Raw genomic sequence first — 16,906 nt, forward strand, 5'->3', positions numbered from 1 at the left:
AGCCTGCTTTGCTCGAAGCACATATTTGGCTGCTGCAAGCATTTGTGGGCAGGAGGGAATGTTCTGGTTTGTTTAAAAAAAGCTGTATATGAATGCTTGCCTGTTGAAATATGGTGACCCCAGTGCTTTCCATCAAGTTTTCTTAGGCTAGGAGTCAACAGCCATGGTTTTGCCAGTTCCTTCCTTTGAAATAAAGCCTACAGCATCTGGTATTCATTGGCAGTCCCCCATCCAAGTACTTACCAAGGCTGACTCTGCATAGCTTCCAAGATCTGATAGGGATTTGGTGCCTTCGGGACATTTAGACCTCCAAATAGACTAAGGTCTATTTCTTCAGCTGGAAGAAGGCAGTTCCAGCCAAGAGCCGGGGGTGTTGTCGCTCCATCTCCCTGGCAAGAGCTTTCTTTGTTCATAAACTTCCTCCTTTTTCTGATCAAAACACTGAGCCTAAATAAATACCTCCCCGCTTTTGGTGAGGTTCCTCTTTATCTAGTCACATTTGTTTTCAAACTGCTTCATTGGCAGAAGTTGAGCTAAAGTTCAGGAGCTCACCCTCATAGGGCTTTGAACTCTCCACCTTCATAATTAAAGGTTTAGATGGCTAGTGATATCTGAAAACTATAGTCCGAGAAATTGAATGTTTTCAAGTGATGATGTGTGCCCACCTCACTGTATATAGATTCTAAATATATGATCTCTGTCATCTGTTTTTGTGGAGGTATCAGATCTGTATATCACATATTAGAACAGCAAATGAGCATTGCTGAACCCATATCTTGCTTGTGGGCCTTTGTAATGAAATTGATCAGCTGCTATGGGCCTTGGTTACATCCAAGGTTGCAAACGCTGCAGCATCTATTCATGAGATTGTCTAAATGGATCCAAATGGCTGAAGTCAGGATTTTGATGGGGATAAAATGGTTCCAGTCATGGAAAGAAGCTCTGCCAAAATTTCAGAAATCTATCCTCCCTCCTTTGCCTCAAGAATTTCTTTTAAAGAATTTCAGGAAGTTGTGTGGCTGTTGTAGGATGGAAAGGAAAACGACTTCCACCAACCTAAATTCCACCAACCTGTACAAACCTAAGTTATATTCAACTAGAAATTATAATGTCAGAATGAAATAAACCTGCTATACCTTGGAAGTTTGAGCTTGTCTTAAATCTGTTAATGGGTAATGTAGGATATTGGGGTGCAGATGCACAGAAAAGCATTGTAAGCAGAACTTCAGGTAAGCAAAAACTTTCAGGTAAGACAATTTAATAGATTTAGAAAATAAGATGGGCAACACTTATTTTTTAATTGATATTTTGCTAGACTATATCTGTTTTGGAAGTACTCTGAGGACTAGAGGGCATGTGGCGTTCGAAGCCGAACGAGTCAAACCAAACACGGCTATGTTCCCACCTTAGGGCATATGCCGTGGCAATAGATGCTGCAAAGAACGTTTTCTTTGCAGCTAATATTGCATCTGCAAAAAACAGTCCGGTGGAGCTGTCCGAGTTGTCAGAGGTTTGTTATATCCTGTCCCTCAAGACGGGATCCCTGATAACTCGGCAGCCCGCTGTGAAGCATTTGTTCGGTTCTTTGCGGCCAAAGTTGCTTTGATCCGTTCTGGCTTTGATACCATATTAACGGCAGTCTCCGAAGATGTAACATGAGCACCTGCTTGTCCTATTTTGATGGATTCGTTTCAATTGGTTCAGCCTGAGGACGTGGACAAGGTGCTTGGAGAGGCAAGGGCTACCACATGCATCCTAGACCCCTGCCCATCCTGGCTGGTGAGAGAAGCCAGAGGGGGAATTGGCTGAGTGGGTGAAGGTGGTGGTGAATGCCTCCCTTCAGGAAGGCATATTTCCAGCAAGCCTTAAATTGGCTGTAATCAAACCGCTGTTGAAAAAGCCATCACTGGACCCCACTCAATTGGATAACTATCGGCCTATTTCCAATCTCCCCTTTTTGGGCAAGGTTGTGGAACGTGTGGTGGCCGCACAACTCCAGGCATTCTTGGATGATAATGATTTTCTGGATCCGGCACAGTCTGGCTTCAGGCAGGGGCATGGTACCAAGACAGTCTTGGTTGCCTTAGTCAATGATTTTCGCCGGGAGCTGGACAGGGGGAGTGTGTCCCTGCTGGTTCTGCTGGACCTCTCAGCAGCCTTCGATACCATCAATCATGGTATCCTTCTGGGGTGCCTTGCCAGAATGGGGCTCGGGGGTACTGTTTTGCAGTGGCTCTGGTCCTTTCTGGAGGGTCGTTCCCAGATTGTGTCACTGGGGGACACCTCCTCAGCCCCACAACCATTGTCTTGTGGGGTCCCGCAGTATTGTCCCCCATGTTGTTTAACATATACATGAAGCCACTGGGAGAGATCATCCAGAGTTTCGGAGTGTGGTGTCATCTGTACGCAGATGATGTCCAACTCTGTCACTCCTTCCCACCTGTCACTAAGGAGGCTGTTCAGGTCCAATTGTGTATGCCGCCCTGAGTCCCTTCGGGTGAGAAGGGCGGGAAATAAATAATAAATAAATAAATACTCTAAATTCTGAACACATTCCTCTGGAGCATGGCAATTTATTTTTGTCTTACAAAATTCATTGCAGACATTACCTACACCATTGCTTTTTTTTTTAAAGTACAAAAACAGTGTTGATTTCCTAGTTCTTCACCTTGTAACAGGCCTGTTACACAGGACCCCCCTTTTGTTGATTCATGTAGGAACCAATGATACCGTTAGGCATACTTTTCAAAAGATCACAAATGATTTTTGAGCTCTTGGAACAATGCTAAAACTGTGTAATGTACATGTGATCTTTTCATCCCTCCTCCCTGTTGTAGGACACGGCTCTACAAGGGCCAGAAAAATAGTACATGTGAATAACTGGCTCAGAAAATGGTGTCAGGAGGAGTGTTTTGGCTTGCTCGACCATGGCCTACTCTTCCAGGAGGACAACCTACTGGCAAGTTATGGGGTGTATCTCACACAAGTAGGAAAACACCTTTTCCTACATAGACTCACAAACCTCATCAGGCACACTTTAAACTAGATTTAAACTAGGGGTGTGTGTGTGTGGACAACAGCCTTGCGAAAAGTATTTTACCTATGACCACGGGGAACCACCAAAAGGCTAAATGAAGGGCTGCACAAACACAGCAAGGACCAGATACTGAGAGAACATGAGGCTTACATGTCTTTACATTAATGCACAGAGCATGGGGAATAAATAAGACAAACTCCAACTCTTAGCACAAAACCACACTTATGATGTCATAGGCATCACTGAAACCTGGTGGGATGACACCCATCGCTGGAATGTAGCCATTGAGGGCTATAACCTCTTTCATAGAAATAGAACAAAGGGGAGAGAAGGGGAAGTAGCTTTATATGTCAAAAGCAGTTATGTTGCAGAAGAAATGCAAGACTGCAATCCAGGAAACCACCTTGCAAGTTTTATGGTCCAGAAGGTAGAAGAGGCAACAAGGGGATTGGCTACTCTTGATCTCTTAACAAATGTGGAAGACCTGATCAATGCAGTCAAAGTGGTCAGTTCTTTAGGGGCAAATGACCATGTGCTCCTGCAGTTCGCCATACGAAGGAAGGCTGAAACTAAGACAAGTCAAACACGCATTCTGGACTTTAAGAGAGCTGAATTCCAAAAAATGAAGGAAATACTGAGTGGCATTGGATGGGAGTTTTTCAAAAGTGAAATATTCAAGGCGCAAATGCAAACAGTGCCAACAAAGAAAAAAAAATAAGACAAGTGCGAAGAAGCCAGAATGGATGTCCAAAGAACTTCTAACTGGGCTAAGACTCAAAAGAGACATGTACAAGAAGTGGAAAAGGGGGGAAATCACCAAAGAAGAATTCAAACGAATAGCCAACTCCTGTAGGCAAAAGGTTCGCAAAGCTAAAGCACAAAACAAGCTCAGGCTTGCCAGGGACATTAAAAACAACAAAAAGGCTTTTTTGTTTATGTCAGTAGAAAAAGGAAAAACAAGGAGGCAAGGAGAAGATGGGGTGATGGTGACAGGGGACAGGGAAAAGGCAGAATTCATGGCTTCTTTGCCTCGGTCTTCTCACAAAAACAAAGCCGCCTTCAACCTCAGCAAAATGGATTGGACGAAAGATTAGGGGAAATCCAACCCCAAATAGGGAAACAAGTTGTCCAGGAACTCTAAATGAATTCCCCAGGACCAGATCAACTACATCCAAGAGTATTGAAGGAATTAGCAAAAGTTATTTCAGAACCACTAGCAATCATCTTTGAGAGCTCTTGGAGAACGGGAGAAGTCCCAGCAGACTGGAGGAGGGCAAATGTGGACCCTATCTTCAAGAAGGGGAAAAAAGAACAACCCAAACAGTTACCGTCCGGTCAGCCTCACGTCGATACCTGGCGAGATTCTGGAAAAGATTGATTGTTAAGGAAGTGGTCTGTGAACACTTAGAAACAAATGCAACCATCACTAATAGTCAACACGGATTAACAAAAAAAAAAAAAGTAATGCCAGACTAATCTGTTCTCTTTTTTTGATAGATTTACAAGCTGGGTTGATACAGGAAACACCGTGGATGTAGCATACCTGGATATCAGCAAGGCCTTCAACAAGGTCCCTTATGACCTTCTGGCAAACAAAATAGTAAAATGTGGGCTATACAAAAGTACAGTTAGGTGGATCTGTAGTTGGCTAAGCAAACGAAGCCAAAGGATGCTCACCAATGTGTCGTCTTCATCTTTGAAAGAAGTGACAAGTAGAGTGCCCCAGGGTTCCGTTCTGGGCCCGGTTCTGTTCAACATCTTTATTAACGACTTAGACGAAGGTTTAGAAGGCACGATCATCAAGTTTGCAGATGACACCAAAATGGGACGGATAACTAACACTCCAGAAAACAGGAGCAGAATTCAGAACGATCTTAACAGACTAGAAAGATGGGCCGAAACTAACAAAATGAAGTTCAACAGGGACAAATGCAAGATACTTCACTTTGGCAGAAGAAATGGAATGTAAAGATACAGAATGGGGGATGCCTGGCTTAACAGCAGTATGTGTGAAAAAGACCTTGGAGTCCTCGTGGACAACAAGTTAAACATGAGCCAACAATGTGATGCAGCAGCTTAAAAAGCCAACAGGAATTTGGCCTGCATCAATAGGAGTATAGCGTCTAGATCCAGGGAAGTCATGCTCCCCTAGAATACTGTGTCCAATTCTGGGCACCGCAATTGGAGATGTTGACAAGCTGGAATGTGTCCAGAGGAGGGCGCCTAAAATGATCAAGGGTCTGGAGAACAAGCCCTATGAGGAGTGGCTTAAAGAGCTGGGCATATTTAGCCTGCAGAAGAGAAGGCTGAGAGGAGACATGATAGTCATGTATAAATTTGTGAGGGGAAGTCATAGGGAGGAGGGAGCAAGCTTGTTTTCTGCTGTCCTTGAGACTAGGATGCAGAACAATGGTTTTAAACTACAGGAAAGGAGATTCCACCTGAACATCAGGAAGAACTTCCTAACTGTGAGAGCTGTTTGGCAATGGAACTCTCTGCCCCGGACTGTGGTGGAGGCTCCTTCTTTGGAGGCTTTTAAGCAGAGCCTGGATGGCCACCTGTTGGGGGTGCTTTGAATGTGATTTTCTGCTTCTTTGCAGGGGTTGGACTGGATGGCCCATGAGGTCTCTTCCAACTCTTTTATTCTATGATTCTATGATTGGCCCAGTCCATGGAATTAGGAATTAGATCCTTAGGCACATCAGTTAATTAAATCAGTATCCAAAATGACAGTAACAGTTGTCATTGCATTCATTAAGGTGGAGCTAAAGCTGGATCTACACCGACATATAATGCAGTTTGAACTAAATTATGTGGTCAGTTTAGGCTCATATAACGGATTTTATCTGCATTATATAGCATTGTAGATCCAGCTTAAGGGTCCTTCTACATAGGTACTAAAATCCAACTTCAAGCCTGCAGGAACTCGGAGTATCTACAAAGTGTACACCCCAATGAATGTTACAACATGAATTCAGCTGGAAAGAGTGGAATAACAAAACCTCACAAGTGAGTGACATAATGGCGAGAAGCCATTAATGCAAAGAGGAAAGACAGCATTTTCAGCTTTGCTTTGCTTCCATGCACTGAGAATGAAATTGACTTTGGGAGGCTTCTGAGATTTACAAAATTAAAGTGAATAAGTATTGGGTAAGTTTCACTTAAGTTTTTGGCATGAGCCATGTCTGTTCATCGGATATTGTGCCGTAAGTATGAATTTAATAAATTTGATCTGACAACTGACTTATGGCAACTAACAAAAAAAATTGTGTATCCCTAATAAACACTGCACAGTAAGCTAAATGTCAAATGCAGAGTACTTATATAGGCAGGGCTAATGCTGCAGCAGTCAGAGTATTAAATCAAATACATGTCAGTGTTTTTGATGTTTGAGTGAAAAGCATTTAGTTTAAAATGCATGTGCATAGAAGTTATAGTAGTTCATGAGTTAATTCAATAGAGGGGAGTAACACTGAAGGAATGTAACCTATGTAGTTTCCAGTAGCAAACTGAAAAGAAGACAAAAATGTTTTGTTCTTTTGCCATGATGTGACCAATATCGGACATGCATTTAAGGTTGTGCTGTATATACTTTGTAAATAAAGCAAAAGAACCACTCTTTTCAGGAGCAGATTTTTTGGAGTCTGATTGAAGTGATTTATACCTCGTGCCTTTAAGGACTGAGTTTCTGAGTGTGAAGAAGAGGAGATAAAGCCAGCTTATTTATGATCACTTTATCTCAGTTTCCTGACAATACACAGCTTGATTGGAAGGTAAAAAACACCTTCCCTGGGAAGGAAACCACAGCATTCCCATGGGAACACTTGGTTGCTATCTTTCGCCTTGCTTTGCTGCAGTCAAGTGCTGAGAAGACGGGCTTTCTTTCCAGCATATCACTCCAGAAGAGGTTGGTGAATATGTAATGTTTGGATCAGATCAATCTGCAATTGCGATCTTTATGGATTCCATGGCAGCTTTGAGCTGGTTTCAAGGGTGCCTGTGTAAGCACTCTGAAATGAACCAGATCTCTTTAATCCAAGTTCTGATCCAGATTACATGGCTTTGTAGAAGCAGCCTTAGTCTCATAACAGTTGCAAAACCTTCCTGTGGCATAACCTGGAAAAGAAATATTTTCATCTTATTTGCCAGAATATATAACTTGGTTTTTATAAACACACACACACACACACACACACACACACAAACATTCAACTAATAACATTCTCTTTTCAGAGACCTTATTTTCACCACAAATGCTTGTCTGTGTATACTCTATGAATTATTCTTACTCTCTTTGTTTCTTTATTTCTCTCTCAAGCACACATATTTTCTGTCAGGCAAATAAAGTCTCCCCGTATTTTGTTGTTGTTGTTTGCAATCCCTTCCAACTATATTATTCTATGAACTAGTTCATATAACTTGAACCAAACAAGAGATTTTTAATTCACAATACGAACAGAAACTTCAGTACAATTTCTACTGTGGGCTGTTCCTCCCAATGTTATATATGTCACTACTATCCATAAAGAACCCTATGAGCACTTCAGTGATCTGAATAACACAGTTCAGGGTGAAAAACCTTGAAGCTAACTATGGCTATCCATTGTCAACTGGTACACTAGGGTTGCATTGCTTACGTTTAATATCACATATTTCTGTAAAGTCCCTATATTTTCATAGAAAGTTAAGCTTTTATTAGAAATGCACCAACTTCCAATCTCCTTGGACACATTGAAAGTATATCTCTCCAGAATTCTTCAGTTTTATAAAACAGACATTTATTTTTTAGCTCTCTCCTATATTTTCCCCATTAGTAATATAAAAGTATTTAATACATTGTCTGCTGACCTTGGTTATCCCCAAAGTCAACTCATTTTTAGATGGCAGAAATATAAACTAAGAATAAAGTCATTCTTACTCCAGAAGGCAAGTTAAAAACATTTATATAAAAAACTATACAACAAACATTTGCAGTTTTATTATTGGGAATCTGTTAACACTGGCTATACTACAGTCAACTCAAAGACTAGTAACAGGAACTGACAGATGATGTTAAATGTTAAAAGCATCTAAAACCTCAAGATAAACCAATTGGGAACCAATGTCATTTCCTATTTAGGCAATGTGCATTAGTCAGCAGCATAAATATTTTACCTTTTGACTAAAACAATTTATAGAAGAATTTTTTACCGGTTTCTTTTCTATAACTTGAAGTTTCGCTCTCAGAATTAAGTTTGCATCTTCTTTTCCCTTTGCGCATCACCTAGTAACATAATAAATTCTTGTTGGTATTGTGAAGAATGTAGGAGTTAATATCTATTGGCAAATTTGTCCCTTAAACCTAACCAATGACGCTTAAAATTATGCCCAGGAATAAATCATTCTGCTTTTCATTCTCACTAGAGACTGTGCTTTATACACACATTTTGTAACATAAATCTTTTATCACATTGACATCAATAGAGAAGCTGTGTGCATACTGCTGCAACCTCTGCTGAATATCTAAGTACAAATTTTGAGGAGATAATGAAATGCCTGTGTGTTGTCGAAGGCTTTCATGGCTGGGATCACAGGGTTGTTGTATGTCTTTCGGGCTGTGTGGCCATGTTCCAGAAGCATTCTCTCCTGACGTTTTGCCCACATCTATGGCAGGCAACCTCTGAGGATGCCTGCCATAGATGTGGGCAAAACGTCAGGAGAGAATGCTTCTGGAACATGGCCACACAGCCCGAAAGACATACAACAACCCCAAATGCCTGTGTGTTTTCCAACAAGGAGTTTACCTCACCTGCATTCATAAAAATCTTTTCACCTGATTTAATCCCAGAGTAACAAAGATATGTTCTAGTCTGTGTCTTATTTTTAAAGTTTTAGTATACTTTTTGTTGTTTTATTTTGTGTTAACCCTACTGTATCTTGCTGCTATATCACTATAGCAGGTTTTCAAAAGAAAAAGATGAAAGTCATGATTCAAATCTCTTCAATGGAAAGTGTTTTAGGTCTCTTCCACATAGCTATATAAAATCCATATTGAACTGGATTATATGGCCGTGTGAACTCAGATAATCCAATTCAAAGCAGATATTGTGGATTATCTGCCTTGATATTCTGGGTTATATGGATGTGTGGAAGGGCTCTTAGTATTACAAGTTAGCCCTTCTTGTGCATTCCGGTTATGGTTCACATGACTGTGTGAGGAAAGGATGCAAATGAAGCTTACCCATATTACATAGAAAATAATAGTTTGAAAAGGATAATGTCCTTTACTGTCCTTTAGCTTCCTTTATTCATAACCTCTCTGTGTGATAGGAAAACCTGATTTTCCAGCGTTCAACAATGTGGAAACTTTCTACATGCTGCACTCTACATAAAGAAAATAATAGTATGGAAGGCTATTCCTAGACTGCTCATTTTTCTCATCTGTTCTCATGGTTTGAAAAAGGCTATGGCTTTAACGGCTTTCTAGGTTCAAACAATCTCCAGAAGGTTAGGAAATTTCCATGGTGAAGTACCCCCAACTCAGGTTTTTTTATAATGGTGGCACTCATTGCATTCAAACCTCTTTATTATAGGACACTACAAACTTTGGGTCAATCATTTCACTACTGTAAAAATGGTGTGACAATAACCCTTTCAGAAATTCAAAATAAATTAATACATTTTAAAAATGAGTTTATTACCTGTCTCTCTCTGAAACCCTGGCTCCAAATAACACATAATGGCTCATTCATTTCAACTTCCAATTGTGCAATTGGTAGGCTTGTCTATCAATAAAGCAAGCCTGTTGATTGCACAATAACATACTAAAATTATATTTTAACTCAACTATTATAACAAGATTAAAAAATAAACTTAGTAAAAAAATTTAAAAACATTAACATTTAAATAATATAAAACCATAGAAGCAGCCATTTCAATGTTCCAAGCTGAGCTGAATATTTCATCTGACCTTCTCATATATGCTTGCGAAGTTAAAATATCTAGGCGTTTACATCCCTAAAAACCTAAATAATATTATTCAGACAAATTATAACCAATTATGGAAAAAGTTAGTAAACACCTGATCCAAGGGCGTTAGAGGTTTGGACACCCAAGGAAACCTAAATAAATTGGGGGTGTTGGGTCACTATGCTTTGCGTGTGGCAAGGTGTTGCTGGGCGCCATTGGGTTTCCTTTACGTGGCTCTGAAGACTGGCTTGGGACTTTGCAACAGATGTAAGTTTGATCCGGGTTATTCTGCAATGGAGGGCTGGAATTGCGTGGGTTTCCCTGGACTGCACTGTTATTACTATTTTGCATTAGCTGCTGTTCGCCCCCGTTGTCTTGGCTCTTGGTACCATTCCATGACGTGGACCTTCTAGTGACGACTTCACCCCTTGGACCTTGGACTAGAACTCAACTCAGCTTATCTCTTCGCTCCCAAACTAGGCTTGCTGTCGTTCCTGTCTTTGTGGCTGTCTACTGTTGCTGACTACTGGCTTTGTTTCCGACCCTGACACATTCTCCTTATCCCGACTTCGGACCGGCTTGACTACATTACAGCGTTCTGCTCCTTTAACTCCTGGCTCGGCGTTTGTCTCTGCAGCGGTTTGCCGCTAACTCTTCAGCGTCTTCCAGTTTCGCTTGTTTTTGCCGCTCACATCAAAGAGCTTTTTAGCCCGGTTTGGGTTCTTGTTTCAATTTGGAATCACTGTTGTACTTCTGGGTTTTGGGAAAGTTTTTGGAGCTTCATAACTGGTTGCCTTTGTTTGTTTGTTTGCCATTTTAAGCCCGTTTTGAGCTTTTGGGCTGAGTTCAAGTATTCTATGTTAAATCTGGATTATATGCCAATTAATGCTTTTGGCGTTTTTCCTGCTTTGACTGCCTAATAACACTGAAGATTAAGTGTTTCAAGTCTCTGTTAATTTATTGAACTATTTTTGGACTATTACTTTAATAAGCTATATTTTGGCTCTCAGTTGGCGTCTGACCTTTGACAATACTACCTAAATTCTTACATCTATTCCACACACTCTCATTCAATATCCCACCTAAAATAATTAAGAAATTAGATAATTCAATCAAAACATGGATAATTGGTTCTAGTAAAAATATAATTTCTAATTCAATATTCTTCACTCCACAAGAAAATGGAGGCTGGGGAGCACCTTGCCTCCAAAACTATTTTGAAGCTTGCCAATTGGCCAGGCTACTCAAATGGACATTGGTGGGCCCAAAGGATGGGTCAGATTAGAGAAACTAATAAATGGATGGCAATATGGATCATGTCTAATGGGGAAAATGGGAAAAAGAGAACTAAAAAACCTAAAAGGAGGTCCTCTGACCTCAACAATGACATGCTGGGAAAATGGCAAGATAAGCTTCCAATAAATAAACAAATATGTTACCAATAGGCTCTACAGAGAATAGAAATTCCCAGCTATACCGGAACATGTTAAAGAAATGGGAACAACATGGCATAACTGAAACCCAATGGAACAGTAATGCAATGGGAGGAGCTAAAAGATAAGTGAGGTCATGGAAATTGGCTATTATGGAGAGGGTTATCTCAAAAGTTAACAGAATGTAAGAGTAAGGAAATCCCAGAGACAGATCTTGATAAAATAATAAAATGGAAAGTAGAGAAAGAGAAAGGAATCATGAGATAAATTTATAAAATAATCACAGGAAAACTATACAATATAAAAAATACCTTGACAGAAATCTGGAAGGAGGAACTAAGTTGCAGTGAGAGAGAAACAGACAATTAGATAAATCCTTTTAATAAAATAAAACATTAAAAGATAAAGAAAATGCAACGCAAAATCCAGACAAAAGGGTATAGAACTCCTGTGCAATTAGCTCATATAACCAAAACCTCCTAAAAACAATGTTGGCACAACTGCAGGAAAACCGGAACATGCACCCACATGTGGTGGGATTGTGAAAAAATACAAAAGTTCCATAAAATAATTAAGACAGAAATGGAGGAGCTATTAGGGGGAAAAAAGATTGGAACAAGATACAATTTTTCCTCCAGAAAATCAAAGGCGAAGGGGGAACTAAAAAATGGGAAAGATTAATAAATTACATGTTAGATACAATTAAAGTCTCAGTCACCTTGGGCTGGAAGGACCAAAAGAAATGAGACATTAAAACATGGTATAAATATTTAGCAAACTACTTCCTCCAAGACTACATTAGCGAAAGAAAAAGTTACTACAGAATGGGCCAAATTAGAAATTCATGGGAGGCAAAATGGAAAGACTTAATTTACAGATTAAAGGGGAAAGATAAATATAAGTAATTAAACAATATTATCCTCATGATTGAACAATCATAATAAATACAGCAAAATTTGTAAACTGTTCCCAGGGAAGGGAGGGGAGGGAGAGAGAAGGGGGGGAATGTAAACATGTGCTACCTATGGAAAATGTTTTGAATGTTTGTATACATTTATGTAGCACTGTTTACAATAATTCTGAAAATAATAATAAAAAGTTGTTCAAAAATATATGCTTGTGAGGATAGGAAAGTTTTAAATTGTTTTTTAAATGAGAGAAGGGAAGGGACAATTTTAATTTCCTCAGGGAGGGAGTTTCAGAGGTGGGGACAACCATGGAGAAGGCCCTTTCTCTCATTCCTACCTGCTGTACCTGAGATGGGGGTGGTACAGAGAGCAGGGCCTCATCTGCTGATCACAACACCCAAACTTGTCTCCAATTATTTCAAGTTACATCAATGATGAGTTAAAATTGAAGTAGGTTGATCATTTTACACATTGGGAAAGCAATGGAAGCAAAAGTTATGTAGCAGTGCAATACAACAGAGCAAATTAGTTGTTGTCTTGAAGCCCCCAGATGGCGTAGTGGACTAAGTGACTTGAAGGTTGGGTTGCTGACCTGAAAGCTGCCAGGTTCGAATCCCACCTGGGGAGAGTGTGGATGAGCTCCCTCTATCAGCTCCAGCTCCATGCAGGGACATGAGAGAAGCCTCCCACAAGGATGGTAAAAACATCAAAACATCCGGGCGTCCCCTGGGCAACGTCCTTGCAGACGGCCAATTCTCTCACTCCAGAAGCAACCCCGGTTGCTCCTGACACGAAAAAAAAAGTTGTCTTCAAAAAAGCCATACAAAATGGGTAAAAATGGTGCACTCTCCTTTATCCAGAAGTTTTTTAAAGAACATTGTCTCAGCAATCCAATTTATTTTCTATGGATTTATTTATTGCATTTATATACTGCTTTTCTCACCCCTGGGGGAACTCAAAGAGGTTCACAACATAATCTATAGCAAAAGTCATGTATAAAACATCACATATCAAAATGACAACATATGACAATAGATTAAAACCATTAAAACTATAACAACAATCACAGACCCAATATAAAATTTACAAAATCAGTGTGTGTTTACATGCCAGTGGCCAACCACAAAAGAAAATATGCATCTTTCACAATTTAAGGGAGCACCACTTATAAATATCGGCTAAAGCTTTCATCTTGCTTGATCCTAAAAAGCCATGATAGATGGATCTTTAAGCAGCAGATCATATGAAGCTGAAATAATTCTTTGAAAGGTAGAAGTATCTTCTATAGCACTGTTTCTTAAAGTGTCGGTTCCAACCCCAACCCCAAATGATCCCCTTAGCTCAATGTTGGGGTCATGAAAAATTTGGCAACGTACAAGGTTTCTGAACACCACTTATTTATGCCAATCTGTTAACAATAACATGCCGAGTTTACAGGGAAGTGTGCAGAAGATGCTTCAGCGCCACAAAAAGAAAAATGAGCCTGTTTAGCAAGGCTTACAAAGGCTGATTTATTATCAACAAATGATTAAATTTTTATTTTATATACCTATATACTTAAGATCTTGTAAAAACTTCTTGAGCAGAAAGGGGTCATTAGTGGGAAAAGCTTTAGATGTCCTATAATAGCACAAATGGATAGATACCAGTGATGGGCGATGGATGAAAAAAAGTTTCAAAACCCATTATAAAATTAGGAGGCAATGGCATTTCATTTCTAAAGTGCTTCTAAAGTGTTGTTAGTGAAAATTTCATTATTATAATAAGAGTAATTAAATGTTATTTTTTCGTTTCAGTAATTGTGCAAGTGGGGAGACTTTAGGGGCTCCTTTCTCCTTCATTTTTACAACTATTGGATGAAACTTGCTACAATGGTAGAACATATTTACCAGGCCTGTAGCGAGGGGGTGGTTTTAGGGGTTCAACCCCCCCCCCAAATTTTCAGGTTATAAAAAAACCTGGTTTACTCATGAATTTTAACTGGTTAACCAAATCCCCATGCTAAGTCTATGAGACACAAAACATTAAGAGTCCCTCCAGGCACTATCTCAAGCAGATATTGACAGGTTTGTAGCGGGGAGGGGTGTGTGCTAGGGGTTAACCCCCCCCCCCGAAATTTTCAAAACCCCTCCCGAATTTTTTTTCTGGCTACGGCCCTGATATTTACCACTATTTAAGATCAGGTTTCAGAAGTGTTCACTTATCCACAGATTTTCAAAGTTTCCTTCAGAAGGATGTGGTTTAAGAAGACGTGCTAGGATAGCTGCTGTGTTGGCAGAAGTTGGAACGTGCTTTGTTTCATGGAGTAGATCCAACAGTGAGCCTACAGTTCTTCTGACTGTTCAGTGGAAGCATGTACAGAAAATATAATGACTTTCCACCATTTGAAAATTAAGGAATATCAAAGGGGAACCTGTTTTCAGAGGTCCTCCATGACTGGCAAGAGGTTGCAGTTTAATTATTATTGCTGTATTTGCATGTATTTGACTAAGTTTTTGTGGGATCACTACTTGTGTATGTGTGTGTTAAGGGAAAAACACCTGGTCAATTACAACTCATAGTTGAGTATAGAACAATCAAGGCTGACAAGCTTGAACCACTCCCTGAATGGGGTATAACTTGGGGGAATGTTTGTAATGTTTTTTGGGACTTACTAAATCACTTGCTTCAGAACTTACTCGGCGTAAGTTTCCTGGCTGAGAGCCTACTATGCTTGTCTCCTTGCACCATTGAAGAAATTTCCAAGAAGATGCATGAATTTAATGCAAAGAACTTTATGTGAGTTTTGTTGCTTCAGATGGACTGAGTTATTTTGAAGTTGGAGGTTTTGTGTTTTTGAAACTGCTTGTTTAATTTTCTCCTTGACTCTGCTACTTAAGAGTAAATTTTGATTTTTCCATTTTCCTGGCTTGTTTCTTTTGCTCATTGTGGATGCACAAAATGGCTGGATAGGTCTGGACAGGACTGCATGCAGTTTGTTTTTCCACAAACCTGTAACAATTATCATCTACCTGAACTAAATAAACATAGATGAATTAAAATTCTGTAGCTCAAACAGTTGGCAATTAGTGGCAGGTCCTGAATATGCCTCAGGAGAAGGATCATCCCCCATCTTTGAAAAAAGGTCTGGAGAGGAGAGAGACATGCACCTTGCTGTATATAATAAATGCTTCTTCTCGATTTCTGTGGCTGAAATCTAGTTCACTAGAAATATAAATTTCCAATGGCTGTGTAATTTACTGCCATGCAAGTCTGCAATACAAAGTTTGAAAAGAGTGTGCTTTCAAAAAATATCACAATGAACCAATTTCAGAAGTGCTATGTTGCATGTACCACTTGTCCTTCAGCTGTGGAAAAAGTGTTTCAGCAAGCTAAATGGAATAAATGCAATTCACAAGATCAAATGGAATCGAATTCCTAGAGAAGCTTGTCCTAAAGGCAATTATCGAGTTACAGATATTTTCTCTATAATTTTACTTTTTCAAGTTTTCTGAAATTCATTTTATGTTGGCTTATGGTATCACTAACCCTTTACAAGAATTTAAAATGATAGATATAATTAAATTGTTAACAATAATTTAGAATTTATATTCATAATCAATTCTAACTTGTTTATAAATTATAATAATTGATTAAAATTATTTACATTAATATAATAATAAATAATAAATATGGCTTCATTTCAAAACATTCCCAATGAAACACCCTCAAAAATGAATAATTCAACTCCCATAATTTTGGGGTCCTTCCATGCTACACAATTAGAGTGGATTTTAACTGGAGGGGCAATTAGAATTACCTTCCAGTTTTTTTGAAAATCTCACTGAACCATAAACCCCCAGAATTCAAAGAACTTAGCCATGGTAATAAAATATATTACAATGATAGTATTGTATCAAACTATAATTGTATAATGTGAAAACAATCTAAGCATCTGGATCATCACTTCAATTTATTTGTAATTTATTGGAAGAGTGAAGATATAAGGATAGTTTAATTGTTTTTATTCTGTTTTTTGAAAAAAGAAAAAAACAGATTATTAAGCAGCAATTAATCCAAGTTCATGAAATATGGTAAGAGAAAAATTGAAACAATAGATAACTCCCATACTAACATTACTCACTCACAAAAGCTTCATTCCCTTTCTTTTACTGCTGTCATGTCACTGAAGATTTGAATGGCTGGTTGTAAGGTGAGAGGGAATATTTAGGTTGCAGTAGGAAAGATGTGCGTTTTGTTCAATGCAGAACTGCAGCTGAAACCAAAAACTATGTATCTTCCCCTACTCTTTTTCCATCTTCTCTTTTTTCAGCTATGGAACACATAGGATATAATGTTGTCCAGATATGTGTGTATGTGCAGCTGAACAAAAATTGTGCAGTGTACAACTAGATAAAAATAGTGTCGAGTTTTAAAACATGGAAAATGGATGCATGTTATACACCTTGGGTAGAAATTTAAATGTATAACAATGTAGCATTGCAGAAGCTTTAAAAACATTTGAAGGTTATTGTGAAATGGAAATATATTAAGAAATGGCATTCTTGGGGAAAGGTTTGAATTATGAGATAACTTTGTTA

General features: G+C 39.1%; 1 long non-coding RNA gene across 1 annotated transcript; it reads right to left on the reverse strand.

Moving 5' to 3' along the window:
* Nucleotides 1-3,681: 3,681 nt before the first annotated feature.
* On the reverse strand, nucleotides 3,682-8,684 carry LOC134298870 (uncharacterized). Its single transcript, XR_010005985.1, has 2 exons — nucleotides 8,228-8,684; nucleotides 3,682-7,153 (listed from the first exon to the last, which is right to left on the reverse strand). It is a non-coding gene; the product is annotated as an uncharacterized LOC134298870 (long non-coding RNA).
* Between the last annotated feature and the right edge of the window lie 8,222 nt (nucleotides 8,685-16,906).

This window comes from Anolis carolinensis, chromosome 1 (genome assembly GCF_035594765.1).
Source record: "Anolis carolinensis isolate JA03-04 chromosome 1, rAnoCar3.1.pri, whole genome shotgun sequence".
NCBI lineage: Eukaryota > Metazoa > Chordata > Lepidosauria > Squamata > Dactyloidae > Anolis > Anolis carolinensis.